General features: G+C 43.3%; 1 protein-coding gene across 16 annotated transcripts in view; it reads left to right on the top strand.

Moving 5' to 3' along the window:
• The window catches only part of PLEKHA5 (pleckstrin homology domain containing A5), a 1,155,627-nt gene that overhangs the window by 526,866 nt on the left and 601,600 nt on the right, over window positions 1–27,161 (top strand). The window lies entirely within an intron of this gene.

A 27,161-nucleotide genomic window follows, 5' to 3' on the forward strand; every position in this document is an offset into this window, starting at 1 on the left:
GCACAGTGCTTTTGACAAACACAACTTCAAAGAGGATGCTGCTTGATCAGAACTGAGAACATGGCTCACTAAAGAATACATTATGCACGTTTCCCAATATAGGCCATGGCTGTATGAATAAAGTAAAGCTTGGAAGGCTTTTTTAGCCTGGTAATTCAAGAATAAGGAAATGAATAAAGCGATTTGGTGAATCAGAATCAGTCAGTCAGAATTAGTCCATGGACATGATGGTGCCCACGGCATTTCTTACAGTTTCCACAGAAATGTGTACTGAGAAACTAAATCTCTCTTCAGAGCTGGTAAAGTCCTAATTCCGTTGTCTCTCGATCTTCTAATAGCGATGAGCAGGCTGTTTTTCTTGACTCGCCTAGAGACATGGAAGATGTTTAAAGGACCATTTTTAATTATTTGCCACCTGGAAAAACTCGAGGTCCGGATGGCTTTGGAAGCAAAATTTATAAAGTGTTTCAGAATGCTCATACATACATATTATTGAATAGATATGTTATTCCCAAAAACCTAGCATCTGAAGTTGGGAGTGTTGTGGAAATGGACCAGACCAGCTTCATATCTTGACAACAACTTGTGGCACATTCTTTGAAGGCTGTGTCCTATTTAGCTAATCATAGGAAAGAGGGACTCATTGCCTTTAAAGTCACAGGGAAAGGGTTTGATCTGGAGTCTTGGACAACCATTATTAGAACGGGAATTCCTGTTAAGTTCGCCAGATCGATCACTCAGCTATACTCTTGGGATCTGGGCACAGACTGTCTTCATTGAAGTTATTGGGGAAACAATTCTAGTCTTTTATGGCAATAGGCAAGGGTACCTACTTCCCCATTTCTTTTCTTATTAAAATCCCAGCGAACAGAATTCATGAGTAAACTTGTATGCACAAAAATTATAGTTGTCTTTATAATGACAGGAGCATCAAATGGTGCACTGATGGTGTGGCTTTGTTATTTAGCAACAGAGATAATGTCACAAGAACCTTGGGGGTATTATAAACTAGCTCTCTTTTGCATCCGATTATAAAATTATTGTGCACAAACGGAAGCACTTCTTTTTGGGGCTGAGCTGAGATCATTTCCTCCAGGGCTCAGTGTTTCCGTAATGAATGACCCTATATGATACTTGAGTAAATCTGGACATGGCTAAGCTTTATGATTTAAACCAGGCGTCTCCAACGAGTACTCGTAGCTCTCCAGCAACCTATAAGTAGCTCTCCTGTGTGCAGCTCAGTAAACTAAATTAGGAACTATTGCTTGGTAGAATTAATATACATATACCAACATTAAATTCAGGTATTTTGAACTAAATTGTCTCTATTTTCAGAATTAAAGAGCTCATGTTTGGAGAAAAACGTTGAATTTATTTCAAAAATGTTTAAAGACTCATTTAGAGGCATGCCACATTGACCAAGCATTTTTTTTACATTACTGCTGGCAACCAAGCCCGATTCACAGAGGGGATCACTGCTAGTATGATGGTCACTAATATTGTCTAGTGTGGTTACTACCACATCTCTAATAATACTAATAGCTTAGGAGGATTTCTGTTGAACATAAGTAGCTCTTATTACAGAAAGTGCTGGAGACCCCTGGTTTAAACTATGTCCCATTGCTCATCTCATATGATAATCAAATAGACATACCTCTCACTAGTAGGGAGGGACCATTCTTGTTGAAATGAGAATTTTACCTCTGTGCCTTTCCCAAGCCATACCTTGCTGTCTGCCCAAAAGATATTTTGGGGGTTGGAACAGCGCCATCTCTGTTAATCTGGGCTGCTAACGGAAGTCAAGCAAGCTAGAAAAATGTGTGTCTTTAATTATTGCTTTAAGAACAGGCTTCACCTCATTTTGAAAAATATAATACTGCTGCTGCTTGGGAATATCTAAAGCACTTGATTAATCATGATTGGGCCAGCAACGTAAAGATTAATATATAATCAAAGAAATTGGAGGCCATGCTGGCGTGAAGGTACTTTAAATTCTGTCATCCAAAGTCCTATAACACATCTGAGTCTGTGTATTGGTAACTCTGTTAAAGATCTCTTTGCCTATTGTGAAGGTGCTCAAGATCTCCATCATAAGTTATCACCACTTTGAGGTAATCAGACGATTCCTAAAGAACTCAGTGTGTTATAAGGCCTGCAGGGCTAAGGGGATCACCACTGTTCAAGTCCTTCTTAGAATTACACAATGTGGCCTACCATGACATTATTATTATTATTATTATTATTCTTAAGTCCTTGCAATTTTGAAACTGATTTATCCTCTAAGCGTGTTAAGAGCTGGTGTGTAATTGGCCATGAGAGTATTGTCATTTTTGTTATGCTATGAAGGCATCCACTGTTTATGCTATTTTTCTTGTATATATATATATATATAAAGAGTCCCTTTTGCTGAGTTTTAAGCTAATTAGCTTGCTGTGGGAATAACCTTATAAAATAAAGAAATAACACAGATTTTCTTAGGAATCCATATGCTCTGTGGAGCAATCTCCTTAGCATTCATTATGCTATATTACACCCCTGCTATGAATCATACACGGTAGCCCGGGCCAGCCCCTATTGTCAATGATGTGAACTCAAGTAATCACATGAGAGCATATTTATTAGGATGTCTCTTGATACAAGCGGAATGAAGTAGCAGGGATGAGCTTGCTGATACCACCAATACATCCCTCAATGGATATTTGGATTTTTTATTTCATGGTCCGCAAATTACCATGTTCTCTTTAGTGGTATGTTTGTGGCCTGATGGAAGTACCTAAAAATCCCCGACCCACACAGATACCTAATTGGAAGACTGTAATGAAACCTTCCCCCATTTGTGAAAAATGCTGCTATGCCAGCCGGCTTGTCTAGAAATATGGGCAATACCCTGGGCACTCTCTTAACCCAGATTGCTAACTGGTGAATTCTAGAAATATGTATCTATCAAATGATAACATAATCAGTAGCCATGAAGGCCTTCCAGACCGCTGTATGAAGATGTAGAAGACTCATTTATGAACGTTTTAAAATCAGGTTCTATTTGAAAATATGCAATCAGCCCAGTGTGCAACAATTGCACATACTGACCTGATGCCTACAGTGCACTGTTACCTAAATGAAATGCGCCGGCGCTCTCCCTTCTGATCTCTACTAAGAGATAATAATTGACTTCACTGTTACTTTGTTGAAATCTTTATTCATGTCTGTAACAGGCCTAAACACATAATTAAATGCAAAATTGCAGTTTTTAACCCAATAATAAATACATAAATAAATAAAGGTGAAAACTAAGAAGTGCTTTTTAGTTGGAATTTGTGTTTGAAAACAGTACAAGTAATTGGCTTTTCACATTATACATGTGTGGAAATATGGATTTTTCTGGTCAGTTATGTCCCCTATCTTGGACCCCAACGGTTCTATGTGCATGTTACAAATACATGTATGTTCCCTCCAGTTCCAGTTATGAAGACGCCAATACATGTGCGTCCACCGTTAACATGTCCTCTGTTGATCCGCCATGAATGGGCCGGATATTCCATTCCTAAGTACGAAAGGCCACCGCCTTTATATGGTTCACTTATGCCATTTTACAGTCCAGGCAAGTAGGCCCTGATTCTGTCATCAAGCTTTTCTTGCCTTCTGCCTCTGAAAGCTCCAGTCTGAGCCTGCACCTGTGACCATGAACTTTGTCTCATTCTCTGCGCGGCTCACGAAGCCTGACATCAGCCTGCTGCCTGCCAAAAACTGTATTTCACCTTCGAAAATTATCTGCTCCGCTCCCTGCCCAATGCATTCCTGTCTAGTAGCTTAAGTAAACATTCTGCCAGCTACCGAGCAAAGGCCCGGCTTCTCTGTCTTCATGCAAATAATTCATAGCCCTGTTACTATGGAAGATTCCGCCCTCGCATCTAGTATAGACACTCAGACGCTTGTACACGCACTAATAGTCAGTATAGTCAGTATAGAATAAGATTCCACTCGAAGAGACCTCTCTTTTGGATAACTTAGTTCTTTAAACATAGGATGTTAGATATGATTTGGGATTAGGTTGACTTGACCCTCCAGACTTCTGTCGCCACATGTAGAGCTAAATGTCAAGTCCCCTTCACCCCCTAGTTGCACGTCAATTACACGTCATGCTGCTGCGCGCGCATTTCTGCCAAGTATTTCTGCTGACATTGCGAAATTCTTTCATGTAACCACCCTCTTATGACATCACATCTGATGACGTTCTTTAAACACACCCAATTACGCCTATCTTTGCCACGTATGAATATATTATCTCCACTATCAATTGTTACGCCTCTTGTATTTGCTTCACTGTAATGCTTATTGTATAAAAGTAATTGATTGTCAATAACGTATGTACTTCACTTCCTGAACCTTCGTGGTGATGGAACCTGGAGCAACCGATTATAATCGACCATTGGAATAAAGCCCATTCCGAACCTCTAATACCACGGATTCTGCCTCTCATTTACTGAGCTATTTTATTATGTTTCTGTATCAAATTAAGTCCCGGTAATTAAATTATTTACCACATAAATGGCGCCCGAATAGGGACACTTTCTCATCTCACGCGCCGGCGGTGCATTGCAGGCCCGGTCTCCTGCCACAGCTGGACGGACAACAACGCGTACCAGCAGGATTTCCTGTATCTCCCTCCGGTCAAGCGGGGGCGACTGAGGCTGCGATCAACACCCAGACGAGGCGGTGAGAAGTGCGAAGTATCCCGACCAGAGCCTAGCTGAGAGAGCAAGATCCGAGGTATACAGAGGCCCACCAGTTTCCGAAGTCCCAAGTCGAGTCCAGTGTCCGAAGTGGTCGAGTCGAGTCCAGTCCGGTTCAAGTTCAGTTCAGTTTCCGAGGCCTTCCGTTCCGAGCTACCCGGTGAGTACCATTACTGGGGAGGCGTTCTGGCGTGCACATAAGTTGTGCCGGTCCAGACGGGTTTGGGTACACAAATCCGGTCTGCACTGTTTCAGCAGTGTATCTGTACTGTTTAGCAGTATATCTAGTATATCAAGTATAAAAATTCAGAATAAGTCAGTTAATGTCGAGTATTATGTTTTAGTGATTAAGTTTTTCTTAGATCATCGTCATCATCACCGCTGCTCATTTTAAATGTTAAATGTATTGATACGTCCTGCATATTGTGGTATGAATGACTGTTCATTATTGTGTTTTATTGTATTAAGTTTGTTCAAGATCAAGTAGCAGACCAGTTCTCAATATGCCGCTCTTTTCGAAACTAAGACAGATCACAACTAGAAAAGGGGTACTCGAAGAAGCTGTTCCCATTCCTCCTAGGGACACTCCAGGGTACTTCATGTATCATAAACATGGCCTAGACGCCATATTATTTCTCGATTTATGGGTAGACTACACTAAGGAATTACCAGAAAGTCAGAGGTGGCCCGCAGCTGGGACCTGGGATGCAGAGTGCATCGTGAAAGTAGAGGAAGAATTATGGAAAAAGAAAGCTAGACAATCACAGAAAGACGCCATTGAATTATGGCGTAAAGAATCGTATAGACGTACAGAAAAAGCACGTAGACCGGAAGAGAAGAGTAAAGAGAATTCAAATGAAGTCCGAGAAAATCTATTAATTAAAGAAGGTGCACGAGTGAAATCAGAACAAGTAGACAGACAAAGAAATGCCCTTATGAATGGTATGTATCCCCTTCTGGCTGAAGGATTACCTAAGGCTACTCCAGGGATACCAAAAGACTTGCCAACCCCATTATTTCCAATAAAGGTACATCCTAAGGGGCATCCTAGAACCGCAGAAGATGTTTTTCTTTCCTCATATTTAGATGACGCAGCTCCCGAGTATGCTAATCCCGCCCCACATAGACCGCCTGCCAGGGAGGTTCAACGCCAAGATCCAGTACCCGTATCCCTACAGCAACAAGTTCTGACACAAGTTCCGGCAAGCACATCTGTTTCTGCATCTGTCCCTACAGCTACTTCTATAGCTGTATCCACACCTATAGTTGCTGTATCACGTTCAACGAATCCTTTCACACCCGATACCCCAGACGGGGCTACCGGAGGTGCTACCAATATCTTTTCTACGCCACCTAGAATAAATAAACTTACTTTTCAAGAGTCAGCACATCCACGTACCCCCAAACTCATAAATGCCCGCACGCTTAAGGAACTTCTAGTAGATTGTAGATATGACCCTGTGCCCGGCAAGGAGGACGAAATGATCCTGGCATCATTACGTATCAGACGAGCCGCGGTGTATTTAGGGAAGTTACCAGGAATGACTATGCATCTAGATAATATATATCATTATGCCCAAACAGGGCGAGATTCTGAATGTATTAACAGAGCTATGGAATACCAGAAAGTGGAAATACAGGGGGAACTGTTACGTTTCCTCATAAATTGCGTAATCAGAAATCAAGACCGACCGGGGGTAGATCCGGAAATAATGCAAACTCTTACCAGATGGAGCCAGAATATATCAGAAGGGAGACATGATAGGCAAAAATGTATAATAGCCATGTGCAGAAAGATCCGTAAAGAAATAGAACGCCTACACGAAGAAAGATTGACGGTAGACCAGTTTGAACAAAACGAGGAGGAAGAAGGATCAGGACTGCCCACAGGACAGTCAGAAACCATAGCCTATGTAGGTAGAGGAAAATCTTGTAATAGTACTAGATGTCTTACTGATCCGATACGTCCGATATGTCTAGAAAATAACAGGAATTTTCAAACACCAATAATAAATATAAGGTCTAACGAGCATTCATTCCAAGCCGCTGACAAATTACTGCGAGAACGAAGGGGTTATCATTTTCTTGATTCTATGGATGAACAAGAATTAGCTTGGTCAGCCGTTCATTGGATTGACAGTCCCGGAATGTATGGTGATAATACAGTAGCACACACATTTTTGAATCTCACCCCAGATGAACAGCGTTTAGCTGGGATTTATATGATTCAACAACTTCTTATACTATATAAAAGCCAACATTCAGATCCTGGTCCCTTACCTGATATATTGACTGAATTACTCACGAATAAATGGAGAGGTCCAGGTACTAAGCTAATTAAAGAAATACTAGAATCAAGAAAGCAGTACATTCTTTTTATATGCCCAGAACATGTCTCACTGCCCACTAAGGAAAGAACCACGTATTACATGGACAGACAGAATCCCTTACGAGAAGTGCACCCAATAAAGGGCGAGGACAATCAGTTTAAACGTGTATATGTATATACGCCCATATCGAAAATAGAATTGTTAGAAATGAAAAAAGTGGTACCCAGTCATGACAAAGACCCAGCGGGTTTCCACCGAGAAATTAAAGATATGTTACTCATGGGAGAGTATACCTATCCCGACATTATGACAATATTAAAGGTATTAATGCCTGCTGGCATTTATGAAAAACTCAAGGAAAAAGAGTGGGAGGTAGGAGACCAAAAGATAGAGTGGACAGCATTAGAAAATGAAGAAAAGGCCCGAGGTCCAGGTTCGGGGCTTGGGGACAAAACTAAAGCACTACCAGGTTTACTAGTACAGGTACTGCCACGTTTATTAACTACGAAAAAGGAAGACTGGGGTGCAATTTCAGCCTGTAAACAAAAGCAAGATGAAGACACTAGTGATTTCTATGCCCGATTTGAAAAATGTTTCGGTATAAATAGTGGCATAAAAGCAAGTAGCGAATCATACCCACATCTGTTTGTGACAAAATTAGTTGAAAATTCCTTGCCCCAAGTGAAGAATAGAGTATTAAAATTCGAGAGTACCTGGCAAGGTAACACTCCATCACAAATGTTACAAATGTTACAGTATCATCACAATAGAATTAGAGAGGAACAAGATCATGAACAAAGACGCATGAAAGACACGAAAATGAAAATGCTAGTCTCCCAGACAGTTCCAGCTGAAGGACATAAAAAGGGTACGACACATTCTGGCGATTTAGCAGGACCTGTAAAAGGGACATGCAACTATTGTAAACAACTAGGTCATCATGTACACGATTGTCCAGTCCTGAAGCGTAATATCGCCACGGGTATTACAAAAGAAAGACCACGGCCACTTAGACAGGATCAGAATGAACAAGGAGCCTTGCAGCATGCACAGTCCATGCCAGCTCCACCACAGACTATACAGTTTGTGCCAGCTGCACCAGCGCTGCCTGTTGCTGCCACGCAAACCACGACACGACAACTGTACCAGACCGCACAGTATGACTATCCTGATTATCAACGATACGCATGAACCAGCCTAGAGAGGGAAGTTGACTTACCCCTTATCGAGATCCCTGTAGATCAAGAAGGACCTTATGTGCATAGTGAATTATTAGGCCAAGACAGAAAATTTTTACTCGATACAGGGGCAAGTCGAACAACTATAAAACGTAGTGAAGTTCCAGGGGCACCCCTCTCAGGCTCACAGAATATTTCCCTTGGTTTTTCAGGAAAACCTATTGTTAATGAAGTGTCACAACCACTTCCACTTACGATAGGACCTTTGACCCGAACTACAGATTTGTTGCTTACTAAATCATGTCCAGAAAACCTGTTAGGAATAAAGACATTGAAAGCTCTAGGAGCTATAATATGTTGTTCTCCGGAAGGAGTAAGATTGTTTTTACGTGATTTTAAAGGTCATTATGTGTCTAGAGACATGGATCCCCGATTGCAGACTTTACCTACACATCTATGGGCACAAGGCCCTACTGATGTTGGTTGCATGAATATTACACCATATCGAGTTACACTAAAGGCAGGAGTGGTACTACCACGAATGCGACAATACAAGTTACCACCAGATGCTGTAGTGGCTTTACTACAAATCATTGACGAGCTCATTGCCCAAGGAGTGGTTGTAGAAACAGACTCCAATGTATGTAATTCACCGATAATTCCGATTCTCAAACGAACAGATCCGAAGGCCCCGCCAGTATATCGATTGATTATTGATCTGCGCGAATTAAACAAGTGTATTGTGCCACAATTCCCTGTGGTCCCCGATATCTCATCATTACTGACAGCTATTGATTCCGAAGCAACATTCTTTACTGTAATTGATCTCAAAAATGCCTTTTTCAGCGTCCCAATAGATCCGGAAAGCCAATATTTGTTCGGATTTAGTTTAAATGGACGTAGCTTCAAATTCTCACGCGCACCTCAAGGATTTACAGAAAGCCCCAGCATCTATAGCCAAGCACTGAAACGAGAACTCGACAGTATCCACATGCCAGTTAACACTGCTTTGCTTCAATATGTCGATGATCTGCTGATCACCGCCCGAAGCGAACCTGAATGTGAAAAAGCATCATTGACGGTTTTACAATTTCTAGCCGAAAAGGGGCACAAGGTGTCCCCTTCTAAGCTGCAATTCTGTGTCCAGCGAGTTATTTACCTTGGTCACTCGCTGTCCAAGGAGGGAAGGCAGCTTACACCCGACCGCATTCAGTTAATAGCTAACATGCCAATACCCAAGACACAAAAGGAGGTGCGGGCTTTCATAGGCCTCACTTCATATTGTAGGCAGTGGATCCCTCAATATGCATTTCTAGCAAAACCACTCATTCAGTTGACAACACAGGAAGCAGCCACATCGACTGTTCTCCCTTGGACTCAGGAACATACACAAGCTTTTGAAAGCTTAAAGAAAGCTCTATGTCAAGCACCTGTTTTAGCAACACCATGTTACAGAAAACATTTTACACTCTTTGTTACAGAACGAGAAGGTACTGCCTTGGCAGTACTCACACAGGAACAAGCAGGAGCACACAAACCATGTGCTTATTTTTCTAGTACATTAGATCCCGTAGCCCAGGCTCTGCCTGCGTGCCTGAAATCAGTGGCAGCGACAGCTTTAGCAATCAGACAAAGCGATGCCATAGTGTTAGGACATCCATTGACAGTACAAGTACCACACGCCGTAGAGGTTCTTGTGAATCGAACGCAAACACAACACTTGACTATAGCACGACTTACAGGGTATGAACTAACATTGTTTCAGCCACATATAGAAATCAGACGTTGTAACACATTGAATCCTGCCACACTTTTACCTGTAAATGGAACAGACCCATTAGCCCACGATTGTATTGATGTTATTACAATCACGACGAAACCCAGACAAGACTTGACAGATGTTCCATTGTCAGATCCAGACCTGACGACGTATGTAGATGGTTCATGTATGAGAACAAGTACAGGAGAGTTAGTGGCCGCTTACGCAGTCACCACAGACACTGAAATTATTGAAACCAAGTGTATAAATACCTTGTCCGCTCAAGCAGCAGAGCTCGTCGCTCTGACACAAGCCTGTATTCAAGCCACAAATAAAAAAGTCAACATATACACTGATTCACGTTATGCATTCGGAGTCGTACATGACTTCGGCGTGCTGTGGCGAGAGAGAGGTTATTTAACTTCTCACGGTGCCCACATTCAGCACGGACCCCTCATTCATGCCTTATTAGATGCAATACATTTGCCCATTGCAATATCGATTATGAAATGTAAAGCTCATACGAAAATCACTGATATCATTTCTCAAGGCAATGATCTAGCTGACAGAACAGCTAAACAGACTGCTCAAACTCAAACATCCGACATGACAAAGACAATAGTCCAGACACCACCACATTGTATGATGGTTAAGGATCCCGCTCTTGATGTAATTGACATACAGACATATGCTACACCAGACGAAATAAAGAAATGGACTGAATTAGGAGGGATCCAAACCGATCAAGGATGGATGATGAAGGAAAAATCTGTGTGGTTCCTTCCTGATTCAATGGTCCAAGTTATAATTAAGACTGTACATAGTCCTGCACATCTAGGAGAAAAAGCTATGCTAGATAGCATTCAACACATTTGGTTTAATAAACATTTACGAGCTGCAGCCAAACAAAAAGTTCGTACCTGTCTGATCTGTTGCCAGTTCAACCCAGGAAAAAGCGTTCCCGTAGAACAGGGTGGATTTCATCCTCCTGACCATCCTTTTGAAGTCCTCCAGATGGATTATATCCAGATGGAACGATGTAGAGGATTCAAATATGTTCTCGTAGTTGTGTGTGCTCTTTCCCGTTGGACAGAGGCATACCCGGTTTCAGATTACACTGCCCCGACTACTGCCAAACAGTTGGTTCGAGAATTCTTCCCACGATACGGTTTACCACGTGTTGTTCACTCAGATAACGGCCAGCCGTTCTCATCCGAATTAATGAAACACGTTTCACTTTTGTTAGGCTATCAGTGGAAATTCCACTGTGTCCGACACCCCGAGGCAGCAGGTCTCGTAGAAAGACATAATCAGACTCTGAAAATAAGATTATCCAAAATATGCAGAGAGAAAGGTGTCGACTGGGTAGTAGCATTACCAGTTGCACTCTTTTACACAAGAATGGTAGCACACTCTCGAACAGGGCTATCCCCGTATGAAGTGATCTTCGGCAGACCACCAAATATGTGGGGGACGCCTATACCACGCAAAATAACTGATATTGACTGTAACATGCTGACAGATTACTTGGCTTCCTTGATGTCTGCACTACAATCTTGTCGTTCACAGGTAGCTGCAGCTTTTCCTGACAACACTGAGGTGAAACCCCATGACGTGGTTCCGGGAGACTTGGTTCTCGTGAGGAACTTTGATCGAAAGACTCAGCTGGAACCTAGGTGGAGGTCACCTCAGCTGGTGTTGCTCACCACAAGAACAGCCGTGAAGATCGAAGGCAGAAAGGGATGGATTCATTCAAGTCATATCAAGAAATTTCATGGACTAAAATCAGATGTGAATACCTCACCTTGTGTGTCTTCACCCATTGACTCAAAACTTCCTTTTGTGGAAAAAAGTGATTCTGAGCATTATAAATTAAAGCTCAGGCCCAATCAGTCGAGCAATTTGATTGTTTAAGTCCTCTCCAAGGTGAAGCGGTTGAATTGTCTCTGACATGTATCCCTTGGACCTGAATAGAGAAAGCACCCGAAAAATGTTGAAACGACAGGCGTACTGTAAATCACTGCGTAGTCATTGCATAGTGACGTTATTAATTTTATTTTTCTCAAGTCTTTTAATAATTACTGCAAGTATATTGTTGCACATATATTATCCTATTTCTAGACATGTTTACAATGTTACTGCTGAACATTCTTTTAGTAAATTACCTCCGCTTGAGTTGTCTTATAGATTTGCACTGCGCAATAACACGTTTATTAGTATGTTGCATCATTCCCATCAGGTTAGCAATGCTACAAATTGTTGGATATGTGGCCGACTCCCTCCCTATCGGAATTATAAAGGAATTCTACCTCTTTTTCCATACCCGTTCACACACAACGGCTCCTGTGGAGCATGGTTTAGTTTAATGAATTCCCAAGATTCGAACTCTGCAGTTTATCAAGACAATGGGGTATGGGGAAATCTGAACTTAGGTTTACTTAAGGTCTGCCACCCCAACAAGGAGGGACTTCCCAAAGGAACAGGAACTGATCTAGAAAATGAAGTATATGGATTAGGTAACTTTACGCTTAATCTCCTGATCTTGAATGTCGAATCCGAAGCTACTTTAATTTTGCCCGCTATGTCAATACTTCCAGTAAAAGGTGAATTATGTATAAGAAAGAATGGTTCCATACACATGGGCCATAGTAAATGCACCACTGTAGTAGAATTTAGTGATCAAGGCAAGTCTACATTTAGAGCTTCCCGCCATTCCTATTTCATATGTGGTCAGACGGCATATGTACGTTTGCCTCTAGATTGGGATGGTACTTGCTACATTGGATTCCTTTTGCCACCTGTTTTTCTAGCTCCTCCTGATTATCACAGAAATATTCATCTAGTATATAATAGAGTAAGGAGAGATCTCCCAATAGTCGACTACACTGAAACAGCATGGGAAAAATACACAGATTTCAATAAAGGTCTCTTTCCCTATATAGGTACCGTTACTAATAGTAAGCTGATACGTAGATTAACTAGAACCCTTGAAGCAGTAGTGAACGAAACTATTTCCGCCTTAGGCAATTTAACAGAAGAGCAGTCTGCTATGCGGATTGTTGTGCTTCAAAATCGTCTTGTCCTTGACGTCATCCTGGCTGATAGGGGCGGAGCTTGTAGGGTCATCGGATCAAGCTGTTGCATTTTCATACCAGAAAATTCGCCATCTGTATATAAAGCCATAACTCGTCTTCATAAGATTGTAAGCCAGATACACCAGAATCCAGGCACCTGGACTTGGTCCGGTTGGTTTTGGAGTGTATTATCTACCTTTGGATGGAGAGTTCTATCCTTCCTAGGTATTGGCCTTCTCATACTATTCAGTTCCTGCTTATGCCTACAATGTGGACCAGCGATTTGTGGTCTGTGTGCCACATCGTGCATTCCACATCAAGATTTTCATTCAAGATCCCGGAAAAAGAAAGAAGAACAAATGATGCTATATGAACAGATCAATGGATTAATGAAGATTGATATCTCTTGACGGGCAAGTAGGGGACAAGGAGGGAATGTGGAAATATGGATTTTTCTGGTCAGTTATGTCCCCTATCTTGGACCCCAACGGTTCTATGTGCATGTTACAAATACATGTATGTTCCCTCCAGTTCCAGTTATGAAGACGCCAATACATGTGCGTCCACCGTTAACATGTCCTCTGTTGATCCGCCATGAATGGGCCGGATATTCCATTCCTAAGTACGAAAGGCCACCGCCTTTATATGGTTCACTTATGCCATTTTACAGTCCAGGCAAGTAGGCCCTGATTCTGTCATCAAGCTTTTCTTGCCTTCTGCCTCTGAAAGCTCCAGTCTGAGCCTGCACCTGTGACCATGAACTTTGTCTCATTCTCTGCGCGGCTCACGAAGCCTGACATCAGCCTGCTGCCTGCCAAAAACTGTATTTCACCTTCGAAAATTATCTGCTCCGCTCCCTGCCCAATGCATTCCTGTCTAGTAGCTTAAGTAAACATTCTGCCAGCTACCGAGCAAAGGCCCGGCTTCTCTGTCTTCATGCAAATAATTCATAGCCCTGTTACTATGGAAGATTCCGCCCTCGCATCTAGTATAGACACTCAGACGCTTGTACACGCACTAATAGTCAGTATAGTCAGTATAGAATAAGATTCCACTCGAAGAGACCTCTCTTTTGGATAACTTAGTTCTTTAAACATAGGATGTTAGATATGATTTGGGATTAGGTTGACTTGACCCTCCAGACTTCTGTCGCCACATGTAGAGCTAAATGTCAAGTCCCCTTCACCCCCTAGTTGCACGTCAATTACACGTCATGCTGCTGCGCGCGCATTTCTGCCAAGTATTTCTGCTGACATTGCGAAATTCTTTCATGTAACCACCCTCTTATGACATCACATCTGATGACGTTCTTTAAACACACCCAATTACGCCTATCTTTGCCACGTATGAATATATTATCTCCACTATCAATTGTTACGCCTCTTGTATTTGCTTCACTGTAATGCTTATTGTATAAAAGTAATTGATTGTCAATAACGTATGTACTTCACTTCCTGAACCTTCGTGGTGATGGAACCTGGAGCAACCGATTATAATCGACCATTGGAATAAAGCCCATTCCGAACCTCTAATACCACGGATTCTGCCTCTCATTTACTGAGCTATTTTATTATGTTTCTGTATCAAATTAAGTCCCGGTAATTAAATTATTTACCACACATGGGTAACACTTAGGGCCTTTTGACTATGGCAGTGTGGGAGTGGGCCGCAACACTGCTGCCTCACTCCAACACCACCAAAGCCAAAACAGACCGCCTGCCAGATTGCAACTTTTTAAGTCGCTGACGGGCAGTTCTTGGGTGTTCCCATGGCAGTGCCTTCGAAATAGGCTCCGCGATGGGAACGTCCAAGCATGTTCCTGCACGAATCGAAATGTACAATGTTGTGCATTTTGTTCCATGCTGGAACATGGGGGTGCATGCAGACAGGTGGGCACACCATGTGCCTCCCTGCATGCATCCCATGGCACAGAGGTACCCTGTAAGGACCCCTTTGTTTCCTCAACGCCACACTTTTCATGGCATCAACTTATAACAAGTGTTCACATGGAACTCATTTTTAAAAAACAATTTCTTATCTTCGCAGAATAATTGAGTGAAAACTTAAATAAAGAAGGAAAAATTTATAGTAAAGCAGAACCCATGTGTCGTAAATAAATAAATGAACAACTTATATAGCCCAATTATTGCTGTCATAGAATTCAATTCAGCCAAACTGAGTTATTTATTTTCGTTCTAATACAAAAAATACATATATATCTCGATGCTTGTTGTTTCAATGAGTAGTGTTGAGAAGTAAGTGATAAAGAGGCCTAAGTAAATTAACCATACCAGATATATAGGAAAAAGGTGACAATAACGCAACTTTATTACCTACTGGCGGTCGCCAGTAGGTAGTTATAGTTAGGACCACGTTTCCATAGGAAATCCGCAACATTCTATTTTGAATAACTTTGGCGCCGGTCGACGAATCCTCGCGAATTTTTCAAAATAGGTGGGGCGCTACGCTCCGCTCCTTCCCTGAAAGTCTCGGGGGGATTCGTCAAGCGGGGGCTGAGATAAAAGGGGGGTCCCAAAACGCGTTTTTCCCATGCATTTTTCCATAGGACCTTTAGACAGGGCTACAGCCCGAACGGCTGAACAGAATTACTAGAAATTTGGCAGAGAGGTAGTCCTCAGGTCAAGGAAGTGCCTTTTGTAGGTTTGGTGTAAATCTGTTCAGTAGATTCTGAGAAAATAGCCTTTAAATCAATATATATATCTGAGCCAGCTTACGGTGCGCTTACGGTACGCTTACCGTACGCGTACGGTGGCGTGCGCGAGCGCGATTCTGATTGGCTCTTAGATCTTAGTAAACATTCGAATCGGCCGAAACCAGGAAGCGGCGGCCGCCATTTTCTCTCTCGCACTGAGAGTGATGTTTAAAATATAAAGCACAAAAACATGTAAAGGGGCTGTTTAGACAGCTCCCACACACATAGCAATGTTGAGGGAGTCCCCAAAGATCCCCCAAGCCCAAAAACGGAATTTTTATTTTTTCGCTAATTTCGCCGATTACGCTTACCGTACGCGTGCGGTAAAAAATTATAAAAAAAAAAAATTATCCACACTCTCCCCACCCCGTGTGCAATTGGTGCCCGAAGGGCACCAATTGCGCATGGCTTATTAAAGATGAGTTAAACTAAAATATTTTTAAAAAAAATAATAAAAAAAAAAAATTATCCACACTCTCTCCACCCCGTGTGCAAATGGTGCCCGAAGGGCACCATTTGTGCATGGCTTATAACATATACGAAAAATTAAAATATTACCTTTCAAAACGAAGTGCATCATATGTCCTCCATGTGCGCACGGTGCGCGAAGCGCATCGTGCGTACATGGCCCATCTAGCGTAACGTGGGCACGCGGTGCGCGTAGCGCACTGCGTGCCCACCATGCGTGCACGGCACTAACTGCGTAAAGTGGGCGCGCGGTGCGCGAAGCGCACCGTGCGCGCACGGAACAAACTGCGTTAAGTGGGCGCGCACGCCACGAATGTCGTAAAGTAACTTAGCATTTAAAAAACCGTACAAATTCACTGAAAAAACCATAGGTTTCACACACGTTATAGTTAGGAATTAGCATTTAAAAAACCTTGCAAATTCACTGAAAAAACCATAGGTTTCACACATGTTATAGTTAGCGGAAATTTTACTGATAAAAAACCAATGAAATTCCCCCGTTATAGTTAGTGCAGGCAACTATAACTCACGCGACCGCAATCTTCTGCTGATGACATATGTTTCTTTATGAAAAAAAAATATTTGTAATATATGTATAGCTAAAAATGTATGGAAGAAGACATGGGCAAATAAGTGTCTAAATACAGTATTAGCATCAGCAGAGGATTGCGGTCGCGTGAGTTATAGTTGCCTGCACTAACTATAACGGTGGAATTTCATTGGTTTTTTATCAGTAAAATTTCCGCTAACTATAACATGTGTGAAACCTATGGTTTTTTCAGTGAATCTATATATATATATATATATATATATGTATATGTATATATATATGTGTGTGTGTGTATGTATATATATATATATATATATATAATTATCTACTGGCGGTCGCCAGTAGATAGTTATAGTTAGGACCGTGTTTCCATAGGAAATCTGAAAATTCTATTTTGAATAACTTAGGCGCCGGTTGACGAATCCTTGCGAAATTTTCAATACTAATGGGGCGCTCCGCTCAGCTCCTACCCTGAAAGTCTCAGGGTGATTCGTCAAGCGAGGGCTGAGAAAAAAGGAGGGTCCCAAAACGCGTTTTCCCCATGCATTTTCCCTAGGACCTTTAGTCGAAGGTACAGCCCGAACGGCTGAACAGAATTACTTGAAATTTGGCAAAGAGGTAGTCCTCAGGTCAGGCATGTGCCTTTTGCATATATGGAGTCAATCTGTTCAGTATTTCCTGAGACAATTGCAGTTAAAAGGACATAAATATCTATAGGCGCGCACCGTGCGCGTACGGTGCGCGCACCCTAACGTGCGCGAGCGTAATTCTGATTGGTGGTTACATGTCAGTCAATGTTCGAATCGGTCGAAATCAGGAAGTGTCGTCCGCCATTTTGTTTGTTTTGGGTGCGACAGTGAAAGAGAGAGGTGGCGAACGTGAAAAGGGGACAGGGTAGAGAGTTCCTGACCCCCTAGCCTTTGTCAGGGGGTCCCTGAAGGACCCCGATGGGTGAAAAAAACATTTTTTTTTTTTTTTTTAAATCGCACGGTGCGCGCACGGTGAAAAACCTTAAAAAAAGCAAATATAATAATACATACATAACTTAGCATTTAAAAAACCGTACAAATTCACTTAAAAAACCATAGGTTTCACACATATTATAGTTAGGTGGATATTTCACTCGTAAAAAACCAATGAAATTCCCCCGTTATAGTTAGTTCAGATAACTATAACTCGCGCAACCGCCACTCTATCACAAGGAGGATGTCATCAGTGATGTCATGAGTGATGCCACTGACCATGTCATGAGTGATGTAATATGTGACGTCATGAGCAGAGGATTGCGGGCGCGCGAGTTATAGTTACCTGAACTAACTATAACGGGGGAATTTCATTGGTTTTTTACGAGTGAAATGTCCACCTAACTATAACATGTGTGAAACCTATGGTTTTTTAAGTGAATATATATATATATATATATATATATATATATATATATATATATATATATATATATATATAGGTTATTTGTATATACAAGGATGTCTGAATGCTCTTTTAACAATAGAAAAGGAGCGATCAGATTGTTTTCTGGTGCTTCTGTCTACAGACTGTCATTATTTTGTGTCCCTGACATTTTAACCCTCCTTGTAATGTGAGGGTCACATCAGGACTGTAAAGACAATGCTATGCTTCTCTGCGTATTCTGAGGAGGTATTTTTCCTTTATGATAACCACGTGAATACGGGCAACTTTCCAACCGGTAGCGCGCGTGCAAATTTAAAATACACGGATCGACGCGCAATTAAAAGGTATGAAAAGAGGTACACCAGAAATTGGTCAGGGGTACGTTCAGACCTCATGACTTCTGTCTTTTTAACTATTACTTTCATGCATTATTAAGCCCTCTAGAAGGAAGTCCGTAATACCTGGATTTTCCATGATACCAAGAACCTTGACCCACATTTGGTTCTGCCAAAGGAACAAACAACACCACAGAATACGCAAAGTAGCATAGTGTGATGTGGATCACCTCTCGCTGAAGCAGTATGCTCCCTTTGCAGCAATAAAGAACCTATTTCTTACCTGGTGTGTGTGAAAAAGACTTGATTAAGATGACACTGGTGACGGTCGGGTCGAGAGGGCAGCCTGCGATATCCATGTGCCCTGGTGAAGCAGTTGTAGCTTTGTTAGTATCAAGGAGGATTGAAGATCTGGAATTCCTAAACAGATGGACAAAATCTTCTACATTAGTAGATATTGGGCTGTAGCAAATGGCTACCAGTGTATTGTTAATTCAATTTACTAACTAAAGAGGAGGTAATGAAATGACATACGCGTGTGCCTCAGGTCAAGGAGTTAGTGGCTTGAGCATTAGAGTGATATGTGCCTCAGTCTCTGGAATTAAAAGTTTGAAAACTTGTGAGCTTTTCAACATACAGCACAATGTCAGATACGTGAGGGTCATTTTAAAACAGACGTGCAACACAAAGGATCACGCTCCTAAAATTAAATGCTTAGCGTCCATATTTAAATGGGCTGATACCACACAGTTGTGCCAGCAATGAATCCACTGTGTGGCGACACGCACACTTTTGACCATGTTTAAAAAGGGCAAACTTAATATACAAAGTGCCACACCAGCAATTAAACCAAGTGTTCAGTGACACGCACGCCTTTAGCCACGATTTAATACAATAAATAAACCAATAACATACTTGTATACAATGAGCTCATGGTGATTCGCACATCCAGTTTGGTACAAGACCAAAGGGAAAAAACATGTGTCCATAATTCAGTGCATGAAAACTTTGATAACCAAGGTGTGCTGTTAAAGCACTATACAAACACCATAGAAGTATCTTCTGTACTGTGAGCTGAAGTTTGCTTGTTCTACTTCATAAATCAAGGGCAGCATCAGAGCAGTGCACCATTTCTACAATGATCAGGAGAACCATCCTTGTATTGGTTGCAGTTGATCGAAGGCTTTAGAGCTTCTGTGGAGGCTGAGTGAAGAAGCATATACTGACAAAATGATTATTACATTGTTTTGGAGCAAAAGGAAGAACAGTATTAAAATATTTGCCACTGTGAGTATTAGATGAAGACGAAGAAAACCGGATGCATTATACACCGCGCTGAAACAGTTACAGTTCAACTCTGGAGACAGATTGAATGCAATTGATGATAGATATGTGCTTTGACAGTTGCCTAACGATTCAGTAGATTTGTACATACATGAATGGAGGGTACTATCTGCCAAATGTAATGATTGGTTTCAAGTCCAAATAATTTGTGATCAGATTATACATAGAACAAACAGCAAAAAGTTACAAGAAAAATAATTGATAGATTTAACATTAGACAAAGCCTTAACCATAGCTCATCAGTTTGAGGAAAAGATTAAAGGCATGAAAGAATTAACAGATAAGGAATTTGCAAACGTCCAGGTGGTCAAACCACAAGTTCATTATAAACAGGGTACAGATAATCAATAAAGGCAGCAGATTGTGCATAGTGTATGTGAGGGTTCGAGTATTAAAGATAGCATTTATTTTAATTGTGCACCTAGCTAATGTAAAATCTTGACCAGCAATATGGCAAATGTGTATCTTCTGTAAATGTAAAGGCCCTTATACCTGTGTGTTAAAATAGGAATCAAAGGAACAAAGATAACTGAGTAGTCAAAAGGGCAAGTGAGTGATGTGACACGAGATGAGGAAAGATTAACCTGAAGAATTTATATTGGAAATATATGACGGAGAAGTAATTAAAAAAAAATGCACCATTTAAATAATTGGGGGCCAAGATATTGTGATCCTGGCAAAATCAGGGGTTGCACATATGTTAATTCGAAATAACAAATTAGCCAAATTCCCAAATGTACATTTAAATGCTCCAGATGTCAAACTGGTGGATTATAGTAATAAACCCATTGATGTTGTCGGTTATTTTGAGACCAGTTGAGGCATCATGAAATTGTGATGATAGGAAGGAAGGTTGCAGTTGCGTACAAATCCATCTGATTTGGTGGAAAGATAAGGATTTAGAGATCTAGTTAGAGAGGTAAACCATTATTCTCACAAGAAATACAAAAATTGTAACACCGTTGCTGTGCAAAGCAGAAGCTAAGCAAGAGAACTTATTTTCATCAGCCATCTGTACAGGAAGTGACCTAACAGGTTTCCCATCACCCATCCACACAAGAAGTGACATCACTCCTCCCTCCCAGGACCTACTTAATTGGTGTCTGGGGCGCAGACGTGCAATAGACGCATGCAGTAGGCACGCCGCTTATGCGCCAAAGACAAGCCCGCCTGTGCCTGAACTTCGCCCAGTGTCAGGAACCCTGGTCTCACCCTCCCACCACTACCATGCTGCAACCCTCTGCACCCTCAATCCTGGCTGCCACTCCACATACTACTGCCTTGCTCCACCACACAACACCAAGGGAGCATTCTTCTACACTTCCTACAAGTTTTCATGCCCTTGCACACACCCAACACTCACCGCACGGGCATCAACAGCACCCCATTCCCTCACACTGAGTCCTGCAACCACCCGCACAACACTTTGCACTCACATGCATGCTCTTAAACATCTGCTCACTCACCAGACATGCCTTATAGATCTGGGACCTGATGCATGACAATGCTCCAGGCCTACATTTCCACACAGGAACCTGGATGATCCCCGCATTGGCACCTGACACCTTGCCACAACCATCCCCCAACTACAAAATTGTCAGGTAAGGCAGCTTCATAATCCTGGAGGCAGAACCACCATCATTCACAAGAACACCATCAGCTGCATTACTTTCATGGATACATCACTATCCAACATGGAACACATGTTGTTCAAGCTACACCTCACTGCCAACTGCACCCCAAGTGGCCCTCTAATTTAGAAACCACCAGGAGCGTGCACCCACTTCACTGACACCGTCACAGATTTCTTTACACCACTCGCCCTCGACATTAGCAATTACATCCTACATGGAGACATCAACTTCCACCTGGAAGACCATGCTGTACCCAACTCAAAAGCACTCTTCAAAAACCTTAGAAATCTGGGACACTCCCAACAAGTGAAGGGATCTACCCACGTTGCCGGATACCTACTGTACTCTGTTTTCACCACCTTTTGAACCATTGGATCACCTCCTGTGCCGACTTCCTGACACCCCAATACAGAAATACAGCAAGAACTAGACCCTAGGCCATTGGTACACAAAATAACTCAGACTGATGAAACGCCACTGCAAACAACTGGAGTGCAAATGGAGAATAAGCCACGACAATGCAGAAAGAAGCTCATTCAAACCTACTCTGAGACTGTACCACCAAATGATTTGGACCACCAAAGGTTCCTGTCTGGCGGACCGCATTGATGCAAGCACCTACAGAAGCAAAGAAATATTGGCCATTGTGAAGAATTTCACCTCACCAGTGGCAGCCTCCAAATTGATCAGCCCCCTCCTGGGACCTCAGCAAACATTTGTCTAAATTCTTCAGGCACCAAATCACTGCCATTTACAGGAACTTCAAAGATACCCGACAGACTTTGCCAAACGCTTACTGATCTTATACAAAGAACCAATGCTAACCACATTTTCTATCACTAGCCCAGATGAAACCGTCGCCACCATGGAATACACCCACCACACCTACACAAACAGTGCCATGCTCACACCTATTCTGAACACCTCCACCTCTTCTGTGACCTTTTTTAGATGCTTGGAAGAAACCCTCCAACGCTCACCAAATACAAACCCATCACACTGCTACAATTCCCAACCAGGGTCTTAGACAAATTCATTAACAAACTCCTACAGAATACCTCAACAACCACCAACGCCTCAGAACCACTCTGGTTTCAGACACCACAGCACGGAAACTGCCCTCACCGCCGCAACAGATAACATGAGCATGATTCTGGCTAGAGATGACACAGCGTTCCTCAATCTAGACCTCTAACCACCATTTGACATGCCCTCCCATCCCATCCAGTGCCTACACGACATTTAAATCCAAGGACATGCACTTAAATGGATCTGCTCATTCATAACTGGAAGTACCTAGTCAGTCCGCCTGGCACTGTACATCTTGGATGCCCACTACCTCATCTGTGGTGTTTTGCAAGCTCTCCAATGCATATATGAACACTCTAGCCCAGTGGTTCCCAAACGTTTTAGAACCGCTACCCTCTTTTTAGAACAACATATATTTTTGTGACCCACCAAGCTTTAATGGACATGAGGATGGAGATTTAAAAAAAAAAAAAAAAAAGTTTATGTATGTAAACCATTGTGTGGTAGTGCACCGTCCTTTACAGACAGCACATTTTCCATGGAATTGAATTGACCACTAAATTAGCACAGACATAGTTTCCTGATAAATCTATTTGGTCCACAAATGATAATTTGTGGAAATCGTGTATTAGTGAACATGTATCATTTGTGCATCACCAAGGAAAGTGTTTTTTGTTGTTGTTGTCTTTTTTGGATCCTATTAAATCTTCCATCACACTTCAGACTTGCAAAGAAATGTGCTTCATTTTTGCTTTCCTAACTGCTGAATGTGTACAGTTCATTTACTGGCATTTACATTTTGTTGTTGAAAAAAATGACATATTCCAGACTTTCCTTTCATACACTCATTACTCCAGCAAGATTTTCACATAATTCACTTTACTTTTTTTCTCTAACTGCAAAGTGAGGAGAGTTTGTAAACACCAATACCCATGTTAAAATTAAAAGCTATTTGTCAGAAGACATAGCCTGGCATTTTACCTCGGTCTTTGAAGTGTGGTAAATGTGACAAGATAAATAGAGAGTTTAAAGGCATCTTTATTGCTTGGACTTTCATGACCCAGCAAAAATCGGTTCACAATCCACAGTTTGGGAAACACTCCTCTAGCCAGAATCATCAACTAACTTCCTGTCATTTGCAGACAACGTGCCACTCATTCTCTCCCTCAAGACGCCCAGTACCCGTGTTAAGTTTAATGCTTACATAACTGAAATCGCCCACTGGCTGAAGACCAATTGTCTGAAGCTGAACACCAGAAAGACCGAAATTGTGACCTTCGAGAAGAGCACTTCACCATTAGAATCCATTGGGTGGCCAACAGAGTTATGACCGATCCCCACCACCCACACTAAGAACCTCTTGATGATCGGCAGCAAACTCGACATGACAGCCCAAGTCAATGCTGTCACCGACCCATGCTGCCATACTCTGAAGAAATGAAGATGCTGAGGAAGATTTTTACATGGCTCCCAATGAGCAAACGGGAAACCATCATGCACGCATTTGTAACAAGCAAGGTGGACTATGGGGACATCCTCTAATCAGGGATCAACAAAAAGACTGCAGACCATTCAGAACACGGCAGTCAGAATCACTCTCAACCTCCACTATCTCCCCATATACAAACAAGCACATTTGAAACTCCTCACCCACACTTTCAAGGCACTACATTAAACCTCCTTAACCGCATCTACTTTCACAAACATTCAAGACACCCCCTTGCGTCCGGACTCCTACGTGCACACATGCCACGTGCACACATCCCACGCTTAGGGAAAATCCGATCCGGCAGTCGAGCCTTAACCTACATCACTCTTAAAGCGTGGAATGACTAGCCGCTACGCATAAGTACCTCCTCCCAATTTTTTGAATTCTGCAAGAAATTGAAGACCTTGGTTTTTGAGTAGGCCTATGCCCTACGTTTGGCTAGGCTCTCACCTGCCCAGTAACAGGATTCCCTCCTGAGCGATCGTGCACTCTACAATCTACATGATATATTAACATACCTTAAAATCGTACAAATCCATAGATATTGTATATATTAAGTGTTTCAGTTAGAATGACTCATTTGTTCACTTTATGTTGATATTTTTTCCTTTATCATCCTTAGTAGGCAGGCCATGGTATATAAATAAGTTTGTCCTGTAGTGTAGAGATACCTCAGTGCAAGTTTTAATGTTATTATCTGTTAGAGACATCTAGCCCCAGATTCCTTAACTTACAATATCTCCCCAGGCGTCAGACTGGATCCGGAAAATCTCTTTTCCCCAACAATATACCTGCACGCCGGGAGGTGGCACCGCCCAGCTCCGTCCTGATGTCGTCCACGGAAGTGACGTCAATGGAACCATATAAGCCACTCCCGGCGTGCTGACGCCAGTTTTCTTCTTTTCCACGTCCTAATGCGGATCCGGGAAAGTAATACCTCGGGCCTGTTATTGTTTATTACAGGCCTTTTCAACGCCTTTCGCGTCTAGGAACAGTGTGTTCGATGCCCTTGTGGCCTTCAACCGTGTTGGTCCTGCTTGCGACGGATGTCAGCGATGGACCCTCACGAAATCTGTATATGGTGCTTAGGAGAACACCATGACTCTGTGGAGTGCGACGTTTGCCTCCAGCTGCGGCGCAATCACTGCGGGAACGCCGCATGAAGCTGCTGTCTGCCGGATGTCCCGAATGGACTCCTCGCGACGCAGGTCTCCTTCTCCAGCGGAGTCGTCCACGCGGCAGTCATTCGCCTACCTCAGGTAAGCATTGCCCCCCCTCCCTGGTGCGCCTCCGGGCCCCACAGGGGGGGTAGGGACTCCGGTTGAGACACCGCCGGCGGGTTTACCCTCGGCTCCAACCGAGTGCCCTGACTCTGACACCAGAGTCGCCACAACATCGGGACACGTCCCGGAGGGGCATCCCCCGACGTCTCTTCTGTAGCGTCGTAGCACAGCCTTCCGAGGCTCCCTGCTGCATCGCTGGAGGTGGCTGCGGCGTGGTGCACGACACCACTTTGGTGTATTCTCTCCCCGCAGGTTCTACCTCTGGGAATGGTGAGTCAACGCCTTTTCGGAGGTCGCCGATGCCGGCTCGACTCGGACGGTCGGGACCTTTTCAGAGGTCCCCGACGCCGGCTTCACTCGAGGGGTCGAGGCCTTTTCGGAGGTCGCAGACGCCAGCTCGACTCGGCGAGTCGGGCCTCTTCGAAGGTACTGACGCCGGCTACACTCCAGGGGTCGATACCTTTTTGGAGGTCGCCGGCTCGTCTCGGGCGGTCAGCGCCTTTTCGGAGGTCGCCGACGCTTGCTCTGCTTCGCCAGTCAGGGCCTTTTCAGATGTCTCCAATGCCGGCTCGACGTGGCCTCGACGCTGGTGCCGTCTCCGGCTTTATTGGTCGGTGGGCTCACCACCCCCTGTGTGATTTCACTGCTCTCCAGTGCAGGCGCCAGTGGAGCATTGGCCTACTCATCCTGCTGCTGAGCCTCTATTAAGTGGCCGGTTTAGCTTGCATCCATCACCTACTGATGACTGGCTCTCGCCGTCTCGCGGGGCCACGGAGTCTAGTGGGACGTTTGTCAGGGCTGTTTGCACGGCTGTAGACCTTTTAAGGATTGAGCCGCCCTCAGCCTCTAGTCCTTCGAAGTCTTTGCTGGATATTCTCCACCAGGGCGCGGGGAACATGGAACCATTGCTACCTTTTGCGGAGTCATTGTTTGACATCCTTCTCTGAACGTGGGCAAGGCCCTCCCCGGGGGACCCCGTGGATCGTGCCGTGGCACATCGCCGTCGGCCGGCTCCCAATGACCCCGTCTGTTTGACCCTCCATCCTGGAGCTGGAGGACTTGTGCTTCAGGCAGCTCTCTGTCACTCCTGTTCCGTTGCATCCTCCCACTCGGGAGTCTCGTGGTTAGAGTCTTTTGGCCACGATGTGTTTGATTCCGTTAGCTAGGTACTCCGGTCCCTCAACACTTTGTGTGTATTTGCTCGGGCTACGGTGCCCTTTGGGACGCTGTTGAACGGCCCCTCCACTCCTTGCCGGAGAACTCTTGTGCCGACCTGGTTCGCCTAATCAGTGATGGCTTTTCAATTCGGTCTGCCATGGACACCTCGAACTCTGTGGGTCGTGCTATGGCCAGGTCGGTTGCCATACGCCGCCACACGTACTTGCGCGATGGTGTTTTCCCAGAGCATGTTCAGGAGCGGCTTAGAGATCTACCGTTTCATGGGGTCACTCTTTTCGACGCCTGTGCTGAGTCGGTGGTCAGGCGCCTCCTGTATATATGTCTTCCTCGGTTTTAATCTTTGTGGAGGATTTTTGGTTTTGTGACGGTGCCGTCCCTTTCCTTTCTGTTACCCATTGTGGGCTGCAGATGTTGTGTGGCTGCTCAGCTGTCTTCCTTACTTATTCTGATACAGCTGGTTCAGCTGTGTTTGCCTTTCTTTTGAGCCTCTGCCTACGTGCATGTCTCAAGAGAGACCCTTCTTTTGTAGGGTTGTGCCTACCAGATATATCGTTACTGAAGGTAAGTAACTCTTCCGTTTGTTTATGGAGGGGAATGTGTGGTATTCTAATAGAATCCTGATCTTGAAGAAAGTTGCATGACCGGATTCTAGTTGA

This window comes from Triturus cristatus, chromosome 4_1 (assembly GCF_964204655.1).
Source record: "Triturus cristatus chromosome 4_1, aTriCri1.1, whole genome shotgun sequence".
Lineage (NCBI taxonomy): Eukaryota > Metazoa > Chordata > Amphibia > Caudata > Salamandridae > Triturus > Triturus cristatus.